This window comes from Marmota flaviventris, chromosome 14 (genome assembly GCF_047511675.1).
Source record: "Marmota flaviventris isolate mMarFla1 chromosome 14, mMarFla1.hap1, whole genome shotgun sequence".
Lineage (NCBI taxonomy): Eukaryota > Metazoa > Chordata > Mammalia > Rodentia > Sciuridae > Marmota > Marmota flaviventris.
In genome coordinates this window covers 14,307,108-14,318,291 of record NC_092511.1, presented here as the reverse complement: position 1 = coordinate 14,318,291, position 11,184 = coordinate 14,307,108, and the positions used below count along the sequence as shown (strand labels likewise).

Genomic DNA, 11,184 nt, shown 5'->3' with positions numbered 1-11,184 from the left:
ACCTTTGAACTACTAGGTCCTTGCTCCATTTTAGAGAGAGTATTTACCCAAGTACTAAATCATTAAAACTCGGCAGGGAGACACTTCGCTCATGCAGAAATACCAGACCCTCCCATAACATCTGTGATTCATACTGCTTGCTTCGTGTGAAGCAGGGATTCCTGGGGAAGATTGCAAGATGGTTAGATTTGGCACCAACTGATGTGCATGTTAGGACTGAAACCTCAATACCGCAAGGCCATAGCAGAGGAAAGTCATTAGCATATTCATGAGTCCCTGGTCTTCTATTTATAGGTCTATTGTCAAAGCTAATGATTTTCCAGCTTTCATAAGACCATCTAACTTATCAAAGGTTCCTGCTATAGAGGAAGAATGTTTGAGATCCAGACACATCCTCGTTATTCTGAGATGCTCATGCCTTCAGAAATGGTAGGTGTTCTCAAAGTCAGTCCTCCACGCGTGGCCTGCTCTTCCGTCCTTCCTATTTTGCACGATTCCTGGTGTTGGGTTCTTAACATGAACTATAAAAGCAGGATTTTGCTTTTCATGTGTAGCCTGGAAAAACTTCCTTCTGATGTAAAGTCATTATATTTTTAATTTAATTGTCCCCTTAGGCAGCTAACGGGGCATGAAGGCATCCAAGTTTCACCAGTTTCCTTGGCTTGCCCTGCTGGTAAGTGTGAGGTTGAGGCTGGGTGACTGCTTTGGGCGATGATAGCCTTGAAGGATCTACACCTCTCTAAACATCATGCTGTTTTCCACCTCTTGATTTGAGCTGTGAACTATTTCATGGGGCATCGTATGTAACGATGGGGGCCCTTTTGTAAGAGAACAAAATCATCCTCTCTTCCTCCTCTCATTCCATTATTTTGGTTCTGCCTGTGAATTGCTCATGCCCACCCAGGTGCTGGGGAGCTTGCTTAGAGTGGGGTCTCAGCTCCCACCTCCAGGCTGTTGGCTTGAAGCATATCTGGCTTTCTTGCTCTTTCTCCAAGGAGGGCTACAACATTTTGCAGCTGATGTGTTTGGACTAAAAATGTTTGCAGGCCCAGAGGAACATTAGCAACTTTAGGGAATGTTTTTTGTTAAGACCAACAATGAAGCTGAATTATAATTGTGTGACTAGAAGAGAGTGTGAAAATCAGCTCCCAAGGGTCCTGGAGATCCAGATCTTTCCATTTTGCTTTCTATTCAGCTGGAAACAAAAGCTTAGTTCCTAGTTAGAGAAACTATTGATGTTAATACAATTTGATGTGTATTGAGCGTCAGAACCAAGTAATAGATGAAGAAGAAATTTTGGGGGATTTTATGGAGAAGATGGTCGGGAGATGAACTTGACTTCCTGGAGGGGGCTTTGAAGGGGTATGGAGGATGAGTAAGAGCTCAGCATTTGGTGAAGGGGAATTGTTTTGAGGAAGGAAGGAAATTTCAGGCAGAAGGACAAAGAGGAAAGACCAAGTGGGGCGTGAGGCTGAGAGAGTGGGTTGAGTTGAGATTGTGGAAAGACTTACTAATGAGTGGATATGGAATTCGTAATGGCAACTGAGGGCCTCTGGGATTTTGTGTGAGTCCAAATTTGTTGGCTACCTCTCAGCTGCTATTGCTATGTGATTTAGTTTTTTCTAGGCTGGGACCTGGAGTTCAAAGTGCACAGAGAACCTACAGGCTCAACCCCAAGGAGGCACCCCCCGGATACTGGGATTGGGCCCACACGGTCCGTGAGTCAACCTGGGTCAAAGAGTTCCTACCGCAGCAGCATCTGTGTGGCGTTCTCCAGTGTGTGGGTAGGTGAGCTCCCAGGACAAGGTGGAATGTATGTTAGTATGTTAGTAGCTTAGTAGTTTCCTATGCTGTGTAGTGAGTGTGTCACACGGTGGTGGCTGCTGACTCCTTAGCCTGAGGGTCTGGAGGCAGGAGATCAAGCTTCATTTCGTGTTTTCCTAGTTTTGCTACATCTTGTTCCCACAACTGGCTCCCTCTGCCTTTCTGTGTGTCTTCTTTAGACTCTTTCTCTCCCATCAATTTTGGGCCAATGCAGGAAAGCAGCAGAAAGGCTGACAGGACAGACAGACAGATGTGCTGCCCTCTGCAGACTGGCAGGGCATGTCCCAGCATCAGAGCCTGAAGGATGTTCAGGGCCCGCGGGATGGTCCTGGAGAGAGGGCCCCCTCCTCTCCAGAGGACTGGTAAAGCTGACCCTGCTCTGACTTCCAGCACCTTAGTGGGATTCTGGGAGTGCAGCTAAGCCACCAGCCTGCGGGTCCCTGCACTCGAGACCTATACGAACTCCACAGCCATGTTGTTTGTGTTCCCACGCCCACAGCAGTCTTATTACTAAGATAACCCCAAAGGGCAAGGTTTATCTTATGGATTCTGGGCGCTTGTCTAGGAATAGTCATGTGGGGGAAGCCAGCTCTTACTCCATGATATGGTCAACCGTGAAGTAGTGGGAAGACCAGTAGAGTGGGCAACCAGACTGCTGGGCTCTTGTCCCATGGCCACCCACTGGCTAAGGGACCTTAGATGTCTCTTCTTATCAACAGGTTTTGTTTCCCTTCTGTAGATGAGGTAACTGGATTGGATGTGCTCTAAGGTCCCCTTCAAGTGTGGAGTGTGACAACTCTTAACATTTCTTCTCCAGATAAATTTGGAAACAGGAGGAAGACATTTTTAAGGCACTCTGCCTGACTGGGGTCTGATGACCAGACAACCCTGGTGTCAAGCACACTGTCACTCGCCAGACCACACATTGGAAGATGTGTCCCTGTTGCTGGGTCTGGAAAATATATACTGATGATCACCTGGTGAAAGGAAGTCTGGCCATTTGTCTTGGAGAGGAAGGGGACTCTTCCAGCTTTCTCTGCTGCAAATGAAGTTGAGTAGAGAGAACTCTGTCTAATAAGCCCAACAAATAATTAAAAATTGCACTCCAGCCCTCTACAATTTAAGGGAGGAAGACAGGGGGCAAGAAGACAAAGAGAGGAGACTAAGGAAGAGGTGGCCAGGGAAGGAGAGCCGAAGGAACTGGAAGAGGATGCATGATCTCAGAGAATCAGTTGTGAATCTGAACACTTTTTTCTTTTCTTGAGACTATATCCCTTCTTTGAGGACATCAACTTAAGAGCTGCAGTTTTTTTTCTTGGCGCTGCGCCTGACTTCTGTCAGCACGACGATTTTGGATGGAGTGGGACCACTGTAAGTTTTGCACGAGACTGATGTGCTCTCCAGCCTGGACCAGTAGTCACGGGCCAGAGAGCTGGATGAACATAGAGGCTGCTGTTGGCACTTCTCTCCAAAAGGTTTGGAAAGGGAGACATTAAGAAAGTCCCGCTCTACTTTACAGCGGGGAAACTGGCAAATGCTACCTTGGCCAGGTGATCACATGCCTGGGCTAAGTCATGTTGATGGCATGGGGCCGGATACGATATGAGGAGGAGGACACTTCACTTCTGTGGTGTTTATTTCCCCCAAATTTATAACCCCAGCCTCATCATGAGAAAAACACCAGACAAGTCCAAGTCTAGGTTTGCCCTACTAAATACCTGATAAGGATTTCTTCAAATTGTCAAAGTCATGAACAACAAGGAAAATCTGAGAAACTCTTCGCAGAGCCAAGGAGCCTAAGGAGACATGTGGTAACCTCGGGTGAATCCTGGGACATTAGGAAAACTCGTCAAACCCAAAGAAAGTCCGGAGTTTAGCTAATAGAAACCAACCAGTATTGGAGGCTTGGTTTTGTCAAATACACTGGGTAAAAGCAAGATGTTCACAACAGGGGATGCTGGGTGAACTCTGTACTACCTGTGCACCTTTCTGTCCATTTAAAATTATTGCAAAAATAGAAAATTTATTAAAAATTGCAAAGCACAGCTCTGGATTCTGTGGCGAGTCTTGTGTCCCTGCTCGGTTGCTTTTGGCCAGTCGGGTTTGCTCTCATCTTTCTAGCCTCTTCTCATCTTTTCCACTCTTTAAAGGATTTCCTTAGAAGTCCCCCTAGCAGCACTCCCTTATTTAGAGTGCCAAGGCAATTTGCTCTTGGAAACACTCAGCTTTACATTTTCTGAGAAAACTGATGTAAAATGTCCTATTGGGAAGCTCTCATCCGCAAACCTCAGGATTAAATGGTTCACCAAACTGGTTTTGAGTGGGATGTCACTGAATCAGGAACAGAAACTTGAATTTGTCCTGGTAATTCTTGGTGGTCAGCTCTCATGGGTCCCCTCAGCCCTTCCCTGATGGGAAGAACAGGGAGCAGAGAGGCCAAGGGACGGACTTTCTAAAACAATCGGCAATTCCTTGGGCAGTGCACCCTCCAACAGGTGCCTGAGAAGGAGCATAATCTCCTGGGGGTAGGGTGGGTCAAAGAGTGGCAGCCCATGGAGAGGCGCTGGAGGACCTGAGTGTCTGCGGAGACTGGACAGGCCAGCATGGTGCCTCTGCTGGTGTCCACACTGGCTGCCAGGGTTGCTCCTGTCTAATGTTAGAGAGCCCTTTGTAGCTAGGGTGACCCACTGCCCTAATTTGCTTGGGACTGAGAGCTTTCCTGGGTTATATGACTTGGGTGCTGAAAATGGAGCATTCTAGGCAAATTGGGATGGTCAGCCACCCTGGCTGCAGCAGTTATGGCTTAAAAGGAGCCATCACTAATGGGCCTGGAGTAGCATTTGTTATTAGCCGTGACCTCCCTGAGGGCTTATTAATCAGTAGAAAAGAAGCTGAAAACCATGGTGGCCTGGGTCTCTTCATCCAAAGGAAGTCCTGGTGGAAATGTCTATAAACAAAAGACAGACTCTCCGATATGTCCGTCCTCCATCTGGTAGTGTCCGTGAAAAGGAGATCCCTTTAGCTAAGTGGCTCTTGCTCTCCAGGGAGGTTTTCTTATCTCACACGGAGGTCTCGCTGGGCTCTGGCTACCAGAGGGGAGCACGCATCTGGGTGTCCAGTACAGGGGCTTCATGGGTCTCATCTCATGAATGATCAAGCCTTTGTTCCTGAATCAACTGCCTGACAAAGACGTCACCAGACATTGGGCCAGGGTTGGGTGGGGTCAGCTCCACATGATACCTGGAAAAGGATAGGACGTGGCTCTGTGTCGACTGTGAGTTCAGGGGGAGCCCGGGAAGGGGCTGTTTTCTCTGCACCTCCCCAGCCTCTTCTCCCCAGGTGATGTCTCCTCTCCTTGATTCTGTTCACTGACCGCTGTGCTCCTAGGCACCAAGCTGAATTCTGGTTGTTCTCTTTTGTTTCTCTCCTTTGCCCTCCACTTCCAGGGTGGCTCTGACTTATTGGTTCTCCCACTGCAGGATGTCTCTCTTATCTGCTGTTGACATCCTGGCTTGGATCCCATCAGGACCACCCTAAAGCCCCCTGCCCCCCCCTTGCACCTTCTTTATTCATCCTCTGCTCGTTCTGCCTTTCCCAGGACCCCCTTGGCCTCCCCTCCAGAGCAGAGATTCTCTGTTCCCATCTTCCAGACCAAGGCAGGCTTGGATTGCGCCTTGGCTCCACCACCTCCTCTCACATTGGCCTGTCAGCACAGGTGTTTGGGGATTGAGCTCACTGTTCCTTGTCAATGCTGCTTGTTTTCCTGCTAATCACTTTTGCTCACCCTGATGCCTCCAGGAGGAGCTTTACCTGGGGACATCTTCATGATGCTCTTCCAGAGTCCCTGCAAGAAGTACTGCCCGCCTGCTCTGGGCCCTTCCCCCCCGCATGGCTGGCTGGACTTCCAGGCTGTTCCTTTGCCCATTGTGAATGCACTGCCCAAAGGGCAGGTCTTCCTGGAAGTAGGACAGTTCAACACCAGGCACCAGCTTGGACATGGATTGGACCTCTGCTTAGGGCCAAGGATTACTGACAGAATCAGGGACATTGTCCTCCAGTAGCATTCCTCAGAGTCCTTAGGCTTTCTGGGGTGCAGCCATATCAAATGTGGATCTTGGTAATGGCCAGTCCCATTTGAGTGGCTGAGATGTGTCTTGTGCCCTGTCCAGGATTTTGTCTTTCCCTTATGAGGCCTGCCATGCAGAGGCCCTGGGGGGCTGGTGCACTGGACAGCGAGGCCTGTGAGAAAGTCACACTTCTCTTCTGACCATCGGCCAAACCTGGAAGCTCACATTTGGGTTAGGAAGGCACAGGTGGGGCCACTGTCTGCATGGGGGAGGCTGTGAGCTGGCCGCAGCTCAGTAGACAGACAGCAGACAACGGAATGTCTGCTCCAGGGGAGCTGTACCCCCAGGAGGAGCCCCGAGCATCTTGGCAGAGGGAGATTGCAAGCTGGAAGTGACCTTAAGAAGCAGAAGACTGTTTGTTTACCCAGAAACAAGTTACTAACCAGAAACAAGCCCTTACATTTGATAGGAGCATTCTTTCCCATCTAGGGCTTGCAGGGAAATTTTAGTCCCATTTACCAGAGGAGGAGACTGAGGCTGGGAGGCTTGAGAGTCTGGATTTGTCCTTCCCAGGACATCCTGGGGTATGACAACGAGTGCCCTGGGGATTGGAGGTGGACTCTGACACTGGAAAGATAGTCTTTCTGTGCTGGGAGGGGATTGAGTGTGAACCGGGAGGAAAAGGAGGAGGGGGAAGAGGGGGAGGGGGAAGGGGGACCAGGGGGAGGAGCAGAGATGTTCTGAGGTTTGAACATCACCGTGCCATCAAACCAAGGACTTCTGTCCCTGGGGATCACCTGTATTTTCCTGCTCTCTGATGACTATGGAGATTTCAGGTGCATTTACCGGGTACCTGCTGGTGCCAGGTATATCAGTTAGGGATCAGGTTTTGTGCTGTGGGTTCTCCCCGCTAGCCCTTGCTGTCACCTAAGCATGAGTTGGAGCAGCATCCGGCTAGGGCACGCGCTCTGGTCTGGTCAGGAAGGGATTGAGACAGTCTCTGCAGTTTGTGCACAGAGCTCAGAGACTCCAGACATTCCTGCTCACTGGGAACAAACCAGCCACCCAGGGATAAAGGGCAGATGATGACAAGAGAGAAAACCAGATGTGCCCCAGGGGGCAGGATAACAGTTCCTTCTCCTTGGAGACCAGGGACAAGTGGAAAGACATTAGCCTAAAACCAAAGGCCAGCTTTTTTCTGGCTTATTGAAAATGGTGAACATGACTTTGTCCGTGGGAGGCACTCAGAGCTCAGGGAGTGCCAACTTATCCCTACCAAGCAGAGAGGAACACTCATTCTCGCTTTTCTACTTCCCAAACTCTTATTCATGCTTCAAGGCCCACTCAACTATGTCCTTCTTGCAAAGGTGTTCTCACACTGCAGGTGGAATTAAGTCTCTTCCTTCTCTGGCATTTTCAAAAGTAATGCCTTGATTGTGAATTGTTATCTTGTATCGTAAGTGGGACTGCAGGTATGTCCTCCAGTGAGGCCCCGTGAAGTCCAGAGCCAAGACTTTTTTTTAATCTCAGTGTCTCTGGGGTCTAGCTGGGCCTGGCATAGAGGAAGCACTCGGTGAAAGATGGGGCTTTCCACAAAATCTACACAACTGTAGGCATTGTCTTTCCTTTATCTGTGATGCCCAGGGCTGCCTTCCAGCTGGTAGCTACTCTGACCACCCCCTACTCCCTACCCAGAGCCCCAAACTCTGAATTGCCAATAGCCCTGGCCTCTGGCAAAGCCCCATTAACAGATGTCCTTGAGGGGTGGAGGCCATGTCCTGCTCGAGGCCCGGGATACCATTATGGTGCAGTGGTGGTTTCCCGGCCCTCAGCCCTACAAGCAGCGTTCCTAATTGTCCTCTGTGTGAACCTGGTGCAGTATTTTAGTGTGTCCTATAGAATAATATTGAGAGAACGAACAAATCAGTGGCAGAACCTTCTGAGATTTGCCTAATTGCAACTCAAATTGTTCCCATATTGGAAATTACATGGCTAAGATGCCTTTTGGGGAACTGAGTATTAGGAGCCCAGGAAGGTCAGCCAACAACGAGTCGCTGGGGTTTTTTCCTCCATGAACTCTTACCGAGACATTTTCCTGCAATGAGACATGGATAGGTTGACTCAAAACAGATTTCACAATCGCTTTATCCAATTTTGGACGGCTTAATTCGGCAATTCACATAACCCTCTTTAATCAGCCTCACATTTGGGGGTTGCTGTGGTCTCCGGCACTTTGACGGTTAGATGTCACTCAGCATAGCTCCCCCTAAGTGGGGAGGCCACGGTCAGTCCCTGTGCGGCTTTGGGAGCTGGGACTGTGATTGGGACGCTAAGAGACTTTGGGTCACTGCAGGGCCCCGGTGATTCCTGTTCCCGGGCACGCAGATGCCTTGTGTCTGAGCCAGACTGTGTCCAGGGAGGATGAGAGAACCTGTTTATGTGTGTGAAAATTGTCGCAGTTTTGACCTTAGGAGGGACATTTAGGTCTTAGAATTTTTGACTCTGATGTTAAATAAAAATTGATTGGCTATATGCCTAGTTCAGTGCCCTCGGGGAAGAAGTAATCTCCTGCCCTTCCTCTTTTGAGCACTGGGGAACTGTATCCCTGGAATTAGATGGGGAAGTAAGTTCACTTGGTGGCCTCTACATTGTCACCACTCAGGGTGAAGATGCAAAGTTTCCTCCAGGGACACTTCTGTGCAGCGCTTCAGCCTTTGCAGGGCCTTAGTTGTGGGTCATCTCAATGGCTACTCACACCCGTCCCGTGAGGGGGTCTAGGAAAGAATAGCCCCATTTTACAGATGGAGCAACCAAAGCCTGAAGAGCTCAAGGGCCTTGTCCCAGGCTCGTGGCAGTCAGGTCAGTACAGTCTCCTGCTCCTGGTCCGGGGGGTTCTTTTGTTGTTGTTATTAAGGGATCTTCCTCTTCCTCTCACTCACTAGGATCAAACACCACTGCCCGGCCGAGGCCACGCCTGGCCTGAAGCAGGAAGCGTTGGTGCCAGGCGAGTTGCATCATTGCATCTCAGCCACAAACCGCCACCAAACTCAGATGGGCGTTCTCAGGGCTTTTCCCAATTACCCTCAATGTGGTCATTTTCTGTTCTCTGCTGAAGACTCCCAGGCGTTGTTTTGCTGGGGAGGCCGAGCGCCCTGACACGGACCAGGTGTATTCAGGGCCCAGGTGGGCAGAGAGCAGGGCCAGCCATGCCCCAGGGGCTCTGCATTTGTCATTTTACTTAGAGAACATCAGTCAGGCTGTAGCCTTCAGGAGAAAGGGCATCAGGGTCACCTGCCTGGTGGGAGGGGTGTGTGTGGTGCACAAATGTGTGTGGTGTGGGCGTGTGATACACATTTAGGTGTAGTGTGTCATGGGTATGGTTTACTTGGTGTTCATGTGTTCTGTGTTGTGTGTGCTAGTGTGTAAGTATATGGTGTGTCTACGGTGTGTGTATAGTGAGTATATTGCATGCTGTGTATAGTGCATACATGGTATGTGTCTGTGTGTAGTGCATGCATGAGGTATGCAGGGTATATATATATATATATATATATATATATATATATATATATATATATATATGTTCTATTCATGTGTGCATGCACAGTATGTGTATGGTATATGCAGAACATGTAGGTAGTATGTTTATGGCATATGGGGCTGTGTCTATCTGTAGTCTGTGTGTGTACTCATACAGTGTGGGAGTGTATGTGTTTGGCGTATGTGTAGTCTGTGTTTGTACGTAGTGTGTTTGTGGTGTGTGTAGATGTGTCTGAATAGTGCATATTGAGTGTGTGTTGTGTATGATGTGTGCATGTGGGGTTTGCACCGTAGGCACTGTGTGTGTATTATGTGTGTGTGCACTGTATGTGTACGTGTGTGTAGTGTGTGGTATGTTTGTGTGGACTGTGCATATGGTGTGTAGAGTGTATTTATCACTAGAGTGTGGGCATGTGTTTGGACGGCAGTGGGCGGGGAGAGCTCCCAGGGGTTGCATCATTCCCTGGGTGGGCTATTCTACGGGGCCCTCTCTAGGCAGGGAGGTGGGTGGGAATGAAGGGAGATGAAGGGCTGTGTTGGATCATCAGGATCCCAGTGGCAGCTGTGAGCTGCTGCTGCTCAGACGGAGCCTGCTGCAGGCACTCGGCCCCCATCACAGCAAGAGAGCCCAGACTTTTGGCAAATTGTCCTTCTCTAAACACGGCTTTCTCCAGAGACAATGATCTGACCCCAAACACCTGCTGCAGACAGGAAATAAGGAAGAACAAACATAGACAATAATGGGCACGAGGTGCAGAGAATAAGAGAAACGGGAACTTTTGGGGTAGCAAAGGGGAGATGATATTAATAGCAATTATAGTGAAGGTGGTAATTATATATATATATATATATATATATATATATATATATATATATATATATATGTAATATGTGAGATTACACATATTATATTGTTTGGATTGTGGTGTGTTTTCCCACTGATGGCAATTCAGGATCTGTGGGTCCAGAAGAATGTTACAAGGTTTCAAATTCCCCATCAAGAGAAGTGTGCCTGTGACAGTCCCAAAGGAGCCTCATTATTTTGCAACTGTGGCTATGTGATTTCTGTATTCTGTGCCAGGTATAAGGAGCAAGGGGCAGTCTGTCACAGAGGACCCTCCATTCTGGATGAGAAGACCGAATCTATTAGCACAAAAGTTTAAAACTTGCACACTTAACTTCCGTGCCTCTTGCTTCTTATATGGGAGAAGCTTCTCCTCTGGCTACTGGTGGAACGGATGACCTCTGAGGCTCCTCTGGTTGATCTCCATGTCCTGGATTTCTCTAGGGCTCTGAAGGATGAAAGAGAGCTGAGAGAAATTTGCATTCTCCTTCGTGTCTTTATTCAGCAAGTATGCAGTAAGCGTCACCAGGCACAGGCCTTTCCCGCAAGAGTATGTGTGTGGAGTAACAATGACAACGTGGCACAAGTGACAACCAGAGTGTGGAAGTGCAGGAGACGTGGGGAGTGCTGAAGAATATGCCTGATGGAATCCAGGATGTTCAGGGCAAAGTGTGTGCAGCAACAGGAACAGCAGACCCCAAAATGTCCAGCCAAGACCCGCAGCAGGAGGGGTTTGTACAGCTGAAGCCCCAGGAGCCTGGGAGAGAGCTGTGTCCCGCAAACCTGCGAATGTAGACAGAGAAGGTGTCATTGTGTGGTGGGGAGGCTTCCTGCTTCACCCCAACTTCCTCAGAAAGCAGAGCCAGCTGGAAGTGGGCACCAGAAAGAAGGACAAGAAGCTACTGCCCA

General features: G+C 49.0%; 1 long non-coding RNA gene across 1 annotated transcript; it reads left to right on the top strand.

The window, feature by feature from the left end:
• The first annotated feature begins 609 nt into the window (after window positions 1-609).
• On the top strand, window positions 610-3,821 carry LOC139701697 (uncharacterized). Its single transcript, XR_011704226.1, has 3 exons — window positions 610-673; window positions 1,617-1,784; window positions 2,642-3,821. It is a non-coding gene; the product is annotated as an uncharacterized lncRNA (long non-coding RNA).
• The last annotated feature ends 7,363 nt before the right edge of the window (window positions 3,822-11,184 follow it).